The sequence below is a fragment of the Rhineura floridana genome, chromosome 2 (assembly GCF_030035675.1).
Source record: "Rhineura floridana isolate rRhiFlo1 chromosome 2, rRhiFlo1.hap2, whole genome shotgun sequence".
Lineage (NCBI taxonomy): Eukaryota > Metazoa > Chordata > Lepidosauria > Squamata > Rhineuridae > Rhineura > Rhineura floridana.
Genome location: NC_084481.1, coordinates 47,107,317 through 47,123,727, shown reverse-complemented (window position 1 = coordinate 47,123,727; position 16,411 = coordinate 47,107,317). Strand labels below are relative to the sequence as shown.

Sequence of the window (16,411 nt, the reverse complement as noted above, 5' to 3'; positions counted from 1 at the left end):
TAGGCAGGGAGTTTCAAAGCGTAGGTGCTGCCACACTAAAGGACTGATTTCTTACAAGAGCAGAACAAGTGTACTATGTGGCATCCATAGCATTGAAAGCACACCTTGAACTTGGCCTGGTAGCAAATCAATGACCAGTGCAGATTTCAGAGCAGAGGTATTATGTGCTGATAGGGTCTCACTCTTGTCAGCAATTGTGCCACAGCATTCTACACTAACTCCAGCCCCTGAGTTAGGTTGCGCTGCATGGGGAATTTCTGTGACCTTGGCTGACTGGGTACCAGGTTTTTGGTTAAGAATCCTAACTGGTTGCGGGATGTTGAGTGTTCTTCCTTACTCATAGGAATTTTGTCGTTGTTGGTATGGTATTTTATTTACGAAATCATCACTGTCTTTTATTTTTATTTTTCTGTGTGTGTTTCATTTACTTTTAACCTCACTCCCTTACATCCACAGAAGCAACAACAGTGGTTCCATGTGCTCAGCTCAACACCCTTAAACCCACTGATGATGCACCTCATTGGTTGCATGATGGTTTGTTTCTTGCCCAATAGTGGCAAAAGAGAATTCACATATTGGGAAGTGTGGCTATAATTGTTGATGTTCCCAAGCTGCTGCCTATGAACATAGATCAAACCATGTGTGTTTTCGCTCTGTTAATTATTACTCACTGGAATTGGGTTTGCTGTCAAAGTGAGTTTATAGCAGCCCACAAAGTAGACAGAAAAGGGTAGAAAATCTTCTTACTCTTATTCATTTCTCAGACCTCTTCCAGAAGTGAAGAGTCAAATCTGTAAAGAAGCTTGGAGCAGCCATGTTGAAAGGTACGGGCAGAGCATTCCAGGCAAGGGGTTGCCAACCCTGCTTTGATATGGATATCTTTGCAGAGGATCCCCAGTCAAGCTTTACCAACAGCACAATCCAAACCATATATACTCAGAAGTAAATCCTATTGAGTTCTATGGGGTTTAGTAAGTGTGTTTAGAATAGCCGCCATCCATCTTTACTCCTGAGTGCTCCTATCTAACATCTCCACAACACTAGGCTCCTTTCTTCCTACAGTGGCCTTCTGGTGACTCAGCTAGCCCAAGGGCACTTAAATCCTTCTTGCCAGAATCAAGTAGGCTCGATTAAATGTTTCCTACCCAGGCTCTATCTATCAGCTAAGATTTCTATTTTAATTTCCAGTCAGAGAAACGTTTTTGTTTCAATTGTATGCTCCAAGCAACTGTGGTTGATGCTTATTGTGTCATGCTTAATGACATCACTTGGGCCTGCCCCTGTGACATCACTACAACCCATCCCTGTGACATCACTATGACCTGCCCCATGACATCACTAGGTACTGCCCCTGAACTCTCACGCTTTGGGATGCTTCTGACCTGGCAACCCTAGTGGGGACTGCTCCAGATAAACGAAAGAGGAAGATGTTTGGGGCACGATAGACAGGGGTATAAGTTTTCTTACACATTGTAAATATTTAGTGACGCTGCAGTTCACCAGCAGGCCAGACAAAAAAGAAAAAGAAATGCATATTTAAATCTATGGAATTCACTCTCACAAGATGTAGGGATGACCACCAACTTAGACAGCTTTGTTTGATTTGTTTTATTCCATTTATATCCTGCCCTTCCTCTTCCAGTGGCCCTGGGCAGCAAACACATGTATAAAAAGAAAAATACAATTAAGATAAAATAAAAAGGTATTTAAAAACTGTTAAAACATATTTTAAAAATCTGAAAAAAAGAAACATATGAAAACAATAAAACACATGTGTCTGGATAGGCCCCCAAAAGAGAAAAGTGTTCAGCAGTATTATTTGTTATTACATTTACTGACATTCACCAGCAGGTCCCAGGGTGAATTACAATAATTTTAAACCCAGTGTTAAAAACAAATTACAGTCACAGGAATAGGGTGGGTCATGAAAACACACATCTCAGGTGTCCAAGGCCAGGTTGAAGAGGTGTGTCTTCAGCATTTGTCGAAAACTGTATAGTAATAGTGCCAGGTGCACTTCTATAGGGAGGGAATTCCACAACTTAGGGGCTGCCCCAGAAAAATGCTCTCTTGAGGGCTGCCACTACCCCTAGACTGAGAGTGGTGGGACTACCAAGAGGCCTCCCTCTGCTGATTTTAAAACCCAAGAAGGTCTGTAGGGAAGAAGGTCTCTCAGATATACTGAGTGGAACAGGAACACTGGGTACCACCCACAGTCTGGGGGGGGAAAGAGGGTGCATTTTCTCCTATAATTGTATTGTTCATATTTTCTCCAGTATGTTGGATGCATATGAAGGAACCACCAACTGGCAGTTCTCTCTCACACACAGGTTTCTGTCTTCACAAAGAGAGCAAAGCTGCTGTTCTTATTGTTCCCACCCCACCACAATGATCTGCTGTACCAGTTGGTTCACCAGCTGCTTTGCTGAATTGTGTGTCACTTCTGCCTCACGCTGCTGTTCAGGTCAGAGACATGAATAGTTGGAAAGACAGGTTCATGGAAGCTGGGGTGGGGGTGGGCAGATCTTTAGCTCAAGATAGTTCTCGGATTAAAATCATGCTAGAAGGGAGCTTCCTAAGGCCTGACAGAAAGAAGCCAAAGAAAACTGAAGGTGAGATGTTCAAAGTTTAAGAGGCTCCCTGTTGAGTGCATGTGTGTTAGGAGATAAACAACTTCCTTCTGAGCAGCTCCAGGTTCAGGATCATTATAAGGGAAGTACTGCTGTTTGTACTTGGTGCCCCTCAAGCTTAGTAAATTATTCAGAAAAGGCTTCTCCACCCAAGCTTGCCAAGAACAGCTCTCAAGTAAAACACTCTGCTGAATTTCCCCATCTCTAAAGTTAGTATTTTCGTCTAGCAGTTTTTATTACTTTCCTGCCAACCTCTCGGAGGCTCAGAGATGCTCAGTGAGCTACTGTTTTAAAAGCACTTGCCATTTCCCCCGAAGGAAGGCGTTATTAAAGTATTACATGAGAGATGCAAATTGCATTGGCAGCTCTCCATCACCACTTTAAAGGACCAGCTCTGAATGTGGACACATTATTTCCCCCTTGTTATAAACGTATTGTATGTATTTATTTGCTTTATTCCCCATCTTTCAGCAAGTACCCAGAGTGGCTTACAGGAAGCTAAAATCACAGTAAAAGATGTTAAAACAAAAACATTAAAACAAGAACATCAGGACATTGTAATATAAAAGAGCAGTATAGAAGCAGTCAGAGGAATTTTAAAAAAAACCACGTCACAGAAGGACATAAGAAGAGACCTGCTGGATCAGGCCAGTGGCCCATCTAGTCCAGTATCCAATTCTCACAGTGGTTGACCACATGCCTGTGGGAAGCCCTCAAGCAGGACCTGAGCACAATTGCTATCTCCCCACCTGCATAAAAGCAATATGCAAAGTATTGAAAAGCCGTGGGAAATAAAAGGGTCTTTATATCATCTCTGTCAGAGTTCTTTCCGTCCTTCCTAGGTCATTAAAACATAGGCCAGTACATAAAGATTGGACTTATTCTTTTTATCTATTTTAAAAAGGTGTTCCCTGCTTTTCCCCTCCACAAAAGGAGTTGCTCAAAGTGGCTTATAAATGTAAAAGCAAACGTTAAAAGAACAGTGATCCAACCATTAAAAACACATATTATCCAATTGAAAACAGCAGAAAAATGACAAGAACACAAACAGCAGCACTCACAATCATGAGTAGCACTCACTATCCCAACTTAGACATGGAGTGCCTCTAGTCTAGACCATCACTGTTTTGCAGAAAGGATTCCATCATATGACGGAGCACATGGCCGACATGTGACATCACTTTTAAAACATCTGCACTAGCTACCCATCTGCTACCGAACCAGGTTCAAAGTCCTTGTACTAATTTACAAAGCCTTGAACAACTTAGGTCCAGGGTACCTTAGGGACCGCCTAAACCCTTATATCCCAGCTTGATCACTGAGATCATCTCCAGGAGCAGCTTTAGTTGTCCCCTGAATTGGCGCGGCTCATTTAACATTGACACAAAATTGAGCCTTCAGTGTCATCGGCCCGGTTCTCTGGAATGCTCTGCCAACAGAGATCAGCAGGCGCTTTCTGTTTTAACTTTTAAGTGCCTGCTGAAAACCTTTCTGCCAGGCTTATGCAGGCAATTAAGAAGATGCTTTTTTCCCCGCAACAATTGAACTATGTTTTTATTCTATTAATGTTTTTTATTCTATGGTTGTTGTTGCTGTTTTAAACATGTTGTAAACTGCTTTGATATTTTTATCCAAATAGCGGTATACAAATATTTCTATAAATAAATAAAATAAATATATCAAAACTTTGGGCTTGCTTATTTAAAGTGGATTAAAGGGCTCTGTCTCCCACATTTTAAAAAATAGACTTTTTGCTGTTTGGAAAGTGATGGGGAAATGCATTGAAAAGCATGGGTTGAACAAATGAATAACAGGAAGACATGAAAACACTCTGCAAGCAAATCAGGATGAATGTTCATTGTCATATAACTGCCCTACAACAAATCATAATAAATGCTCAAAAAAGGCTAGAAATGGGGAAGAAATTTGATTCAGTTGGTATTGAAAGGCAAACACCAAATGTGCACTTTCTGAAACAATATGAGAACCGAAACACAGCCTTCCTTCAAAATGTGCACATAGAATTTTGTGGTGCAATTCTCCAACCAAACAATGCATACAAAAATGCATATGTTAGAGGAAAATGTGCATAAAATGAATATATTAGTGAAAATAACATAAAAATGCATTATATTAGGATAAATGGCTTGCAAAATGTGTACATTAGTCAAACCTGTATGCAAAAATGAGTTTATTTGGAGAAATTCACACTGAAATGCTGAAGAATTTTCATGAGGGTTTTTTTTAAGTAAATTGCTGCAGAAATGTGAAGAACTGAATTTTAGAATGAAAAAATGAAAAAACAAGAGAACCAAATTTCAGACTTCCTTCCATTATAAGACATGATGTAGTCTAAGTCTGGGCTCCTGCCAGGAGGAAGAGTGGGATATAAATCAAATAATAAATAAATAAGTAAATAACCTTCACATAAGCTTTGTGCAAGCAAATCAGGCTAAATACTTAATAAATAGGTCATCTGAAGCAGAGCTTGGAAGTAACTAGTTACAAGTAACGAATTACTTGTAATTTATTACTTTTTTGAGTAACGAGTGAGTTCATTACATTTTGCTGGTAATAGAACGAGTAGTAACTTCATTACTTTTGAGGAGTAATTGTAATGTTTCCAGCATTACTTTTGCGCATTACTTGGGGGGGAGCAAGGGAAGTCTTCTGCTCCTCTGATTTGTGAATTAAAATCATGTGCTTCAAATTGGGCTTCTGTGCAGCGTTGTTCTTCCTTCATGCTCTGTGGGTGCTTAAGCGACAAGGGAGGAGGTGGAGAGCGAGACGGGGTGGAGAAAACAACTGTTCAAAAATTGACAGGAGTGGAAGGAGAAAAGAGCTGGAGGCAATATATATATACAAAAAATATGTGTGTTGGGGTATCATCATTGCTGGGGGTGGGGTGAGGGGATGTGAGATTCTGTTGTGCCATTCTGTTAATCTTATGGATAAAAACAAATATTCTACTACCCTGTGTGTGTGTGCGCTTATTTTTAATGTTTTAAAACTTAGATGTGCAGCAGCCAAGGCCAGCACCTTGTAGGCAATTTTTTTTTAAAAAAGTAACTAAAATGTAATTGTAGCAATTACTTTTGAGTAAAAGTAAAGTAATCAGTTAATTTCAGAACCATTGTAATTGTAACAGTAATTACTACTTTTTGGGGGCCATGTAACTGTAATTAATTACTTTTTTAAAGTAATTTTCCAAGCTCTGATCTGAAGCGGCCCATGAACAGAGCTGCCACCATTTCATTTAAAAGTAAATTTGGTGGTTGCTGCTCAGAAAAGGCATCTAAGGAATTTTGAGGGAACTGAGTTACTTTAAATAGCATTAGAAAACTGTTCCAAGAAAATACCACACATTACTGTACTTTCTGGGATTCACAGCACGTATTATACAGCCATGAGAGTGGCTGTATGCTATAGCCAGCAGGGATTTTTCACATTCCGCAATGTTAAATTGAAAATACCCCCCATGCCATTCTGATGCTTCCCATAAGCTCATTTCAAAACAAAACTTTACATAACTTATAGTCCTGAACTCAGAAACGCTTGCTTAACAACCCTGTCAATTTTCATGGTGATATACAAAACAGTCAGAGAGAATAGACAGTTCAAAGTGTACAAAGAGAGAGAAAAACCTCAGAGCCCTTTTGGACTTTTTTCTCTGAGAGTTATAATCTGTTGAAATGCATTAAAAATCAGCCATGTTCACAGAGTACCTGTAATCCTAATACTGCCGTTGCCCCATATTCTGACCTTCATCTGCTGCAGTTGAAAAGTTTAAAAAATGCCTGGCTGATGTTTAATTAATTTAATAAATTTTGGCTGGGACCCAATGATAGCGCGGAGCATGCTCAGTAAGAACCAACTGTCAGAGTTCTAAAAGCCTCCCAGCTGCTGGGCTTGGCTAATCAGGGGGCCATACCCACACCAGACTTTGATTTCATGTGAGACAGTCATGGCTTTCCTCAAAGAATCCTGGGAAGTGTAGTTTGTGAAGGGTGCTAAGAGACTCCTATTCCCCTGAGAGAATGGTTAACAGTCAGCCACTCTGATTGAAGGTCTGTGAGGGGAACAGGGCGTCTCCTAGCAACTCTCAGCACCCTTCACTAACTACACTTCCCAGGATTCTTTGAGAGAATCCATGACTGTCCAAAGTGAAATAAAGGCCTGGTGTGGATGTGGCCAGGGACAGCTTTGGTTTAAATTTGGGTGGGAGGCTACATGTGCCTGCTGTAGAATAAAAAGGTGGGGGAAAGGCTGAAAAAGAATGATTCTGTTTACAATGTTTTCCTTTTGGAAAGGAAAAGGGAATCCCTTCTGCCCAGCGCCCACCCACCCAATCTCCTCCCCTCCCACTCCCTGCCCCTTCCCTGGGTCAGTGTTGGACTATGACCTGGGAGACCAGGGTTCGAATCCCCACACAGCCATGAAGCTGACTGGGTGACCTTGGGCCAGTCACTGCCTCTTAGCCTCAGAGGAAGACAATGGTGAAATCACCTCTGAATACCGTTTACCATGAAAACCCTATTCAAAGGGTCGCAATAGGTGGGGATTGACTTGAAGGCAGTCCATTTTCATTTTCAAACATGATTGCATAGAAATAGATCCCACTGAACTCAAAAAATATGCAAATGATCAAATCCACCCTCCCTTCTCCTTCCTCCTATCCCCTCCTCTTGCCCCTCCCCTCCCCCTTCCTTTGCCCCTCACTCCCCATCCCCTTCCAATCCCCTCTTTCTCCTTCCCCTTCCCCCTCCTCCCCTTCCTCCTCCCCATGGTCAGTTTTACCTATCTTAAACATGATTGCACGGAAGTAAATACCATTGAACTCTATAAGCATGCAAATGATCAAATCTGCCCTCCCCTCCACCTTCCTTTGCCCCCCTCCAATACGCTCCTTCCCACTCCTCCTCCCCCATGGTCAGTGTTTCCTATCCTAACCAAGATTGCATAGGAGTAAAATTGAAAATAAGCATGCAAATGATCAGACCTGTTTTTCCCCTCTCCTCTCCTCTTCCTTCCTCCCTCCTCTCCCTTCCTCCTCCCCTGCCCACTCAAGCCCTCCCTCCTTCCCCCCCCGGTCAGTTTTACCTATCCTAAGCATGATTGAACGGGAGTAAATCGCACTGAATTTAATAAACGTGCAAATGATCAAGCCTGTCCTTCTCCTCCCCTCCCCATCCTGCCTGCTTCCCTCCCAGTCCACCCCTCTGCATTTCCTCCCCTCCCTCCTCCTCCTCCTCCCCCATCCTCTGTGGTCAGTTTTACCTATCCTAAGCATGATTGCAGGGGAGTAAATCCCATTGAACTCAATAAGCATGCAAATGATCCATCCATTCTCAGCAAACTTGGACAGGATCCCATTTCTTACCTCCCGGATTAAAAAGCAGGGAAATTCACTAATAGGCAAAAAACCTTGCAGTTTAAGAACATACCTATAGCCCACAGCTATTCTATCAAACTTTAAAAAGCAGGGAAATTGGGCAGCTATAGTGAATGCACCAGGGGAGCAGGAGACCTGAACTCCTCTCTGAGATATTGGACTGCCCTACAAATTGGTCAAAATGCAAACACCATTTGGGTTGGTCTTTCACAGTCCAATCCACTTCCTGTGTAGCTTGGAAGAATTTGGTAAAATGTGCCTCTGAGCATATGGTGAGTGGTGGCAACACCTGCAATGAGCCCAAATAATAGAAAGAAGACATGTGCTGTGCTGATTTTGTTTTAGCAGGGAGGAAGCAACATTATTAAGACAGTTGATATAGTTCAGATGGTCACTTTGAATATGTCTGATTTCCTTTGCAATTTTAGAGACGTTTCCTATAGGAAATCATTTTCTTTTGTTTCTGTTTCTGTGAATATGTGAAGTACAGCAACTCTTTGCAAAATTTACACTAAAAAAACTCCAAACATAATTGTGGAATAATGGCACTGACTTCTGCAGAATAGTCTCCAGTGGACCTCAGGAGTGTCTCAATTTGCACAAGATAAAACAGTGGGAGGTGACATATATTCTAGGAAAATGCTAGGTATGCTCTATGTTTTTAATTGACTGTGCCCACCTTGCCTTAAATGAAGTGGTTTAAACATAGCAAGCTGAAAATATGCATCCTCTTTTTTCCAACAGCTAGAGTCATTGCTGAAGTAGCAACATATTGGAATCAGTCTGATTTTTCATCAAACTGCAGGTCCAAATTCCATTGTTAATGCACCCAAAATAGAAATAGAACATAACCTCCAATATGAAACACAAAAGGCTGTCTTCACCATCATATGACACTGACCAATAAAAAGGCTTTGAAATTAATAAAAATAAATTTGACACAGATTTCTGGGATGAATAATGAGGGAAATAAAATTTTCTAGTGTAGATTCTCTGTAGAAACATTAATAACAGGAAAGAAGCAAAGAAAGAAGAACACCAGCAAACATACAAAAATATAATTCTCTATCTTTGGAGATGGCAAGTGTTGCCACCACTCACCATATGCTCAGAGGCACATTTTACCAAATTCTTCCAAGCTACACAGGAAGTGGATTGGACTGTGAAAAACCAACCCAAATGGTGTTTGCATTTTGACCAATATGTAGGGCAGTCCAACATCTCAGAGAGGAGTTCAGGTCTCCTGCTCCCCTGGTGCATTCACTACAGCTGCCCAATTTCCCTGCTTTTAAAAGTTTGATAGAATAGCTGTGGGCTACAGGTATGTACCGCAAGGTTTTTTGCCTATTAGTGAATTAATATAGGTTGTTAGTCAAATTGGTCCCACACTATCACTGGATGCCCACTGGAAATCTATGGCTGATGAGGCCTCTCCCAGTTCAATGGGCACAGTTATAGGACCATCCGAGACAAGTCTTGCCACCACATTTCACCTTACACACAAGCGTCTGAGATTAGTTTGTAGGCTGCCACTTGGAAAATTCTAAGGATTTTGAGGAAACAAAATAGTGGTTAGATGAGATGACCTTGCTCGGGGGGGGGTGGAGTGGAGAGATTGACACATCTCTAGACATGGATGATCTGGGAGCAAGTCTCAGGCCAGTCATGTCTTCACGGCTAGCCTTGGGCAAGTCATACTCATTCTGTTTCTGTTTGTAGAATGGGAATCTAGGGGAGTTTCACACATGCTTTGGTGAGGGTGCACTGTGTGAAGGGGAATAATAGGCCATTAAAGGTAACAGCTCCATTTGCGGCATAAATGAAAAGCAGCTGTGGGGTACATTTGGCTGGGGTAATATGAACAGATAATTTACTTTAAGGAAGGCAAAAAGAAATAAATATCCATATGTAACACTTGCAGTGTGGTGGGTGAAAAATGTATGGCAGCCATTGCCAACCTGGTGCCTTCTAGATGTTTTGGATGACAACTCCCATCAGCAGTTCTGGCTGGGGCTGATGGGAGTTGTAGTCCAAAACATTTGGAGAGCACCAGGTCGACAAAAGCTGATGTCTGAGGATGCTATTATTCAGATTAAGATTTAGACACTGGTGTTTGCTCTATGTATAACATTCTATGGATCAAAAGCAGAGTGTGCTATAAATTTGTGGAAGCAAACCAAAAGCTCATTGTTGTGATGATGCTGCTTCAAAAACTCTTCATTTTAGAAGAGAAGATCAATAATTAATATAGCATAGTTACTCCTGTGCTCACTAAAGAGGAGCTAGGAATAATAAAGGTGTGGATTATTCCTACCATTTAAATACATGTCTAAGAGTGAAGGAGAGGCTTTAAACTATGGTAGGGACCAGGGCTTGGAAAAGTTTTTTTTTTGAACTACAACTCCCATCAGCCCAATCCAGTGGCCGTGCTGGCTGGGGCTGATGGGAGTTGTAGTTCAAAAAAGTAACTTTTCCAGGCTCTGGTACTAGGGACTATTTATTATTGGGTGTTCTGATACACAATATAATATGTTGCATCGCTCTAACTCCAGAAGAACAATTATGCTATTTTCCCCCCTGGCAGTCTAGCCAAGCAATATTTGAAGTAACAGTGGGAAAGCTCTTACTGTAAGGAATATATTCTGCACAATTCCCTGGCGTTCCAATGAAAGCAAACACTCAGATATGTACATTTTACCCCTCTTTTTACTGAAGCGCTGAGGTTTGCATTTCCATTAGTCCATAGATAAACTGCTTTGTATAGGGGAAAGACACGAAGCACAGTTGCACCTACCTCATTCCTCTAGGGACCCAAAAGGTTACAGGCAAAACATTCTGCAATCTCCAATTAGATGGAGATGCAGGGATTGCCTTGCTTGTGCTTTGCTTGCTACTCTAACAGGGAGAAGGGTGGGGAGAGAATACGGGTATAATGCTCTAGTTGCAATAAGCCTGATGCAGATGCCAAAAGAAAAGAAAAGATAAAAGTCTAGGCTAGCATGTTTGACCGGAGGTTACTGCATTCTAGGAATTTTATGCTCCTCAAATAAAAACAAGAATATCTACTATAGATATTTCTATGACAGAGAAGGAAACAGGAAACAGAGCAAGAACTCTGAATCCTCTCATTTTTACAATACATTTAGGTTAGCACCCTGATTTTTATTATTATTATTATTATTATTACATTTTATTTCTAGGCCACCTTTCAGCCAAATAGGCCCCCAAGGCGGCTTAGACACAAATAAAAATACAAATACAAAATACAAATAAAAACAATACAATTTCCCAAAAAAAATCAAACTAACAAAATTCTAACATTCCTTACCCCAGTGTAGAAGGTCATAAAGATATAAAAACAGCAGATAAAAACATTGATTTAAAAAAAAAAAAACACAACAGCCTCACAATGGTTTAAAAAGATTTAAATACCTGAGAAAATAACAAGGTCTTCGACCGTTATGAAAATAATATCAAGGTGAGAGTTCTTCAGACTGAGTGCTACAAGAAGGCCCTCTCCCCAATTGTCATCTGCTTCACCTCAGAACATTCAAAGGAGAATCTCTTAGAGGCTGACCACTTCAGTTCTTCCCATTTCCCAGTTTCATTTCATTCATCTCAGTAAAAGGAAGTACCTGTACAATTTATCCCCCTTTTGAAACTGGGGGAGGGGGCAGAGGGCTGGATTCTGTCTTTCTCTGACTATCCTCCCCCAAAGAAAAGACTGACCATATTGGACAGCATCTAACAGTAAGGCCACAAACATAAAGACACAGCCTCTGGACTAGGTTTTTCAGTTCTGGAAAATGTATGCACAGCACCATTTTGTATGCAAGTTTTCTCCTGTTCGATTGGGGTACAAGTCTTTAAACTGCAATGTTTCAAATGTAAAGCATAAAGTTTGAAACAAAAGTTGCCAAAGGGTCTATGGGAGAAAGTGCTACATGCATATTTCTGTCTGTTTCCATAGGAGCAATAAAAAAGAGTGCAAACCACTCTAGAATAAGCTTTTTTTAAAATAAAAAAATAAAAAAATAAAACCATAGTTCTCATTCATTGCAGAATTTTGGTTCCTAAGTCTCTGCAGAAAATATGGTATGTTGGTTAAAAATGACATGCTCTAGGCAAAAATATGCATCTACTTAAATACACAGCTGGCTGATTAAGGAAATGTACAACTGCTGTCAGTGTAGCTGTTAAATCTAGGAACAGAAGACAGAAACTAGGTTCAGATGTGTTTAAGATGAACAGCTATGTCTGAAAGAGCTTGATGGGTCCACTTATTACTCCAAATGAAAAAGTTCTGCCTTCTTTGTCAAGTACTTAGTTAATATAAGGCAGCATTACTCACTCTAGTAGGCCTTGAACAAGGGGCTAGGGATGGAATCCATCTGCCACAGATCCACCCGTCTCTGTACTTTGAGATACAGCAGGAGTCCCAGCTGTAGTGCCAAGTATCCAAAGAAAGGGTGAACCAACCATGTAGACCAGTATTTTCCTCACAAATTGAAATTAACGTTTTTTGGAAAAAAAGATTCTTCACCCTTGCCAAATGTAAACTCAGGCTGTGTGGCAATATAGAAAGGGACATAGGAAGCTATCTTACACTGAGTCGAACTGTCTGGCTCAGTATAGTCTGCAGTGAGTGGCAGCAATTCTCCAGGGTTTCAGACAGGGGACATTCCCAGCCCTATTTGGAGATGCTGGGAATTTAACCAGGTTCTTCTGCATATAAAGCAGATGCTCTGCTGCTTAGCCGCGGTCCTTCCCTTAGCCTGGAAAAATGTTTCACAATCATTACCTGTGTTAGATTTAACTGAAGTTTTAATTAGGTTCCTATATTTACACCCTTGTTTTATTGTAATTTTGCAAATTTCTCTATTAATGAACATCTGAAATGCAGTGTGTTGTTTTCAGTTATTTCTTGGGTGTTTAGTTCATTCAGAGAAGCATAGGATATAGACACACTCACTGTTCTGTTGGTTCCAGTGGGCACACGATGCTAGTCAACTCCCCCTTTTTTACTATAAAACCTGGTAGAATGAGCTTGAGTGCTTCAAAGAGATTTCGCAACTGATTGTCAGATCAACCTGTTTCCCCTCCAGGTGTGGCCAATAGAAACACTTTGCTGTGTGTAACTAGTGTGCTCACAACCATTGAGCTAAAATCAGAAATTAGAAAATGACAAGGCTGCATCTAAGAAGTTGATCTTGAGGAGGGGGTGTTTGAAAAAATCAGGGAAGATGTAGGGAATTCTCTGGTGCAGAGAACAATAGGTCTGGTCCTCTAATGATGTTGATCATCCATGTGGACCAGCAGGACATCAATATAATTTTTAAAGGAAGAAGTGGCAGAACACTAGCTTCTGGAAGTCACACCCTCAGACGTGGAAGCTTTGACTACAGACTCAGAGAAGCAGTGGAGAAAGTTTAAAACAAGCAGGGGGAAGCGGCTGAAACATCAACTGGAGTTTCCCTTTTTGAACATCCAAAGTCTGTCCCCCATGGCAAAATGAACCTACATCTTCTCCATTGCTAGAAATGTAGGATATCAACTTCGCATATCTGAAACAACCACTATATATGTGGATAAAATACTGGTAGTAGTATTGCATGTATTCAAAGGCACGCTGTTCTTTGTTATTGCTTCATATGCTGCAGAACTATGTCCTGATGCTGGGTCCATCTTCTGTGGATAAGTGGCAGTATTTGCTATGGCATATCACACCTGAATGGTGGTAATTAGAAGTGATGAAATTAGTATCGCATCTTGAGTGATCTCCATGGCATGGAGTGAAGGGGACTCAAGTCACACAACTTACCCTGTGAGGTCCTGAGGTCATGATGTTGGCCATTTCCATGTCCCTGCCAACCAATAATGTGGAGTGGACTTGGTGATAATGTCACAAATAACAGTGTCTGTTGACCATTTTCATGCCCCTGCTAGTCAATAGTGTGGAGTGGAGAAAAGCACGTTGTGATGATATCACAACACAGGTTCTGTTGGTCATTTCCATCCCCCTGCTAGCCAATGGTGTGGAGGTGAGGAAAAGCACGTTGTGATGATGTTATAGCTAGGGATGAGGAATAAATTCAATTCCATTCACATTTAAAGGTAAACCTACCTAATTCACACTTTCTGAAACAATGCACAAACCAAAACACAGCCATCCTTCAAAATTCACAGTTCTCCAAACCAGTAATGTGTACAAAAATGCATTAACTAGGGTACAGTGCGCATTAAAAGCATATGTTTGTGAAACTACCTTCAAAAAGCATTGTATTAAGGAAAATTGCTTTGCAAAAATGTGTATATTGGGCAAAATTGCATACAAAAATGTGTATATCGGGATATATTCGCACTAAAATGCTCATGAATTTTCAGGAGGAATTTTGTTTTGAAAGAAGTAGAAATGTGGAGAATAGAATTTAAGATTAGAAAAATGAGAGAATCCCTAGTCACAAACACAGAGTAAGGTTTCCTACATGATGGGAAGGAAGAACTCAATATGAGGCTGCTATTTTCTCTGTGATGGCTCTCAGTGCTGTGTAACCTACCAAGGATTTTCAACACACTTGTCTATGCATTAGATTTCACATGATACACATTTGTACTATAGCAGCAACTCAACCATTCGAAACTTGACTTCATCCAAGTTTTGGAGTGAAAAGCACTAGCAACACACGAAAAGCTTGTTTGTAAATAGCTGAGCTTGGAAAAGTTACTTTTTTGAACTACAACTCCCATCAGCACCAGCCAGCATGGCCACTGGATTGGGCAGATGGGAGTTGTAGTTCAAAAAAGTAACTTTTCCAAGCTCTGGAGTCTGAAGCACATGCTTGAAAACTCTCCTAGAAGTTTGCCCAGTAAATGCCAAAGTTTTAAATTTGTCATTTGCAATAATTTGTTGAGCTATAGGAGGCCAATTCATTATCCACTTCAGTGAGTTAACACTCCAGATATCCTAAGTATGCTTTCAGAGGTTCGAGCCTGCAGTATACGTATTAGCCCTTCTTATCCTGACACAGATTAATTGAAACTAGTGCTGCTCCACAAAGAGAGTTCTATATCATAGCCATAGTCATCCCTTCTAGAAGTCACAAGCATCTTCATGAACGTTAAAGGAAAGAATACAATTAAAATTAAGACAAGGAGTAGAGACGCAGCTTATTTGAAGTACTAAGGGATAATTTAACTGGCTCTGTTGGCAAATATTGTCAGTGGAGAAAATAAAGAATTTGTTAAATGACATCGAAATATATTCCTGCCTCAAGAGAAAGGAGCTGAGGACTCGTAAGGGAGTACCTGTCCATTGCTGCTCTAAAGTTTTCTTTAGATGAAAAACACCATAGCTGATTTAATAGAGACAAGGAGGGAAGAAGGCTTGATGAGAGAGCTTGCAGGAGAATGTAGCACAAGAGCTATGAAAAATAATCACAGTGGCTATGGCAACTGAAGATGAAATATGTTATTTGCATCCATTTATAATATCTCCAGGATGCAATTTACATCTTACTGTTGTAACAGAATGTGATTGATATAATCACCAGCAACCTATTACACAACCTGGAATCAAGGAAAGTTCTAAGAGAAATTTCTAAGAGGGAGTGAGAAAGTACAAGAACTGGATGCCTCTGGAACAGATTTCAAAAAGTTTTCACTTTGAAAATACTAAATTTCTAAGGGGAAGTATACTAATCTATATATATGAGAAGGGCTATAGCTCAGTGGTACAGCAGAAAGTCCCAGGTTTAGGCCTGACATCTCCAGGTGGGACTGGGGAAGATCCCTGTCTGAAACCCTGAAATATCTGAGTGGACATGCAGACATGTTAAGCACCTTTACGCCGCAGGGACTTCAGTGAGAAAGAGTTCAAGCACAAGCTTAATCCAGCTGAAATCAGGCACTGCAGCATTTCTAACTGAAGCAGGACCGTGACGATGTACGTTTTTTGACTAACATAAGATAGTAGTGATTAAGTTCTTGCACTGTCTTCCATGAGATGTAGCCAAGATGAATTTTAGGTGGACTGTGACAATGTAATGTGTTTGTAAAAGCTTGTGTATGTATGTCTTAATTAGTAAAGAACAAAGTGGGAATTTTGAAACATCATGTATAGGCAGATTTATTTCTGTTCAGTGTTTTTGAACATTTCCTGAAAGGCCTCCACATCTCTTTAAAGCAAAATGTATTGTGATAAATCATAACTGCAATAACCATAAAGAACAGCCTTACTGGGCACGGTTCAACATATTGTGTTAATTCACGAAGCCCTAAACAATTTGGGCCCAAGGTACCTTAAGGACCGACTGACTCTTCATGTTCCATCTCGATCATTGAGATCTTCTGGTGGGGCAGTTTTGGTGGTTCCTCACACCCCTAAAGTTAA

General features: G+C 40.7%; 1 protein-coding gene across 6 annotated transcripts in view; it reads left to right on the top strand.

The window, feature by feature from the left end:
* B3GALT1 (beta-1,3-galactosyltransferase 1) overlaps positions 1-16,411 on the top strand; it is a 534,157-nt gene that overhangs the window by 503,444 nt on the left and 14,302 nt on the right. Inside the window, exon 1 of one of the 6 annotated variants that reach the window (XM_061612927.1) lies at positions 2,384-2,464. The exons of the other annotated variants lie outside the window; for them this stretch is intronic. The gene's annotated coding sequence lies outside the window, so the exon portion shown is untranslated. Of the gene's footprint in view, positions 1-2,383; positions 2,465-16,411 lie in introns of those variants that run through there. 6 annotated transcript variants of the gene reach the window in all.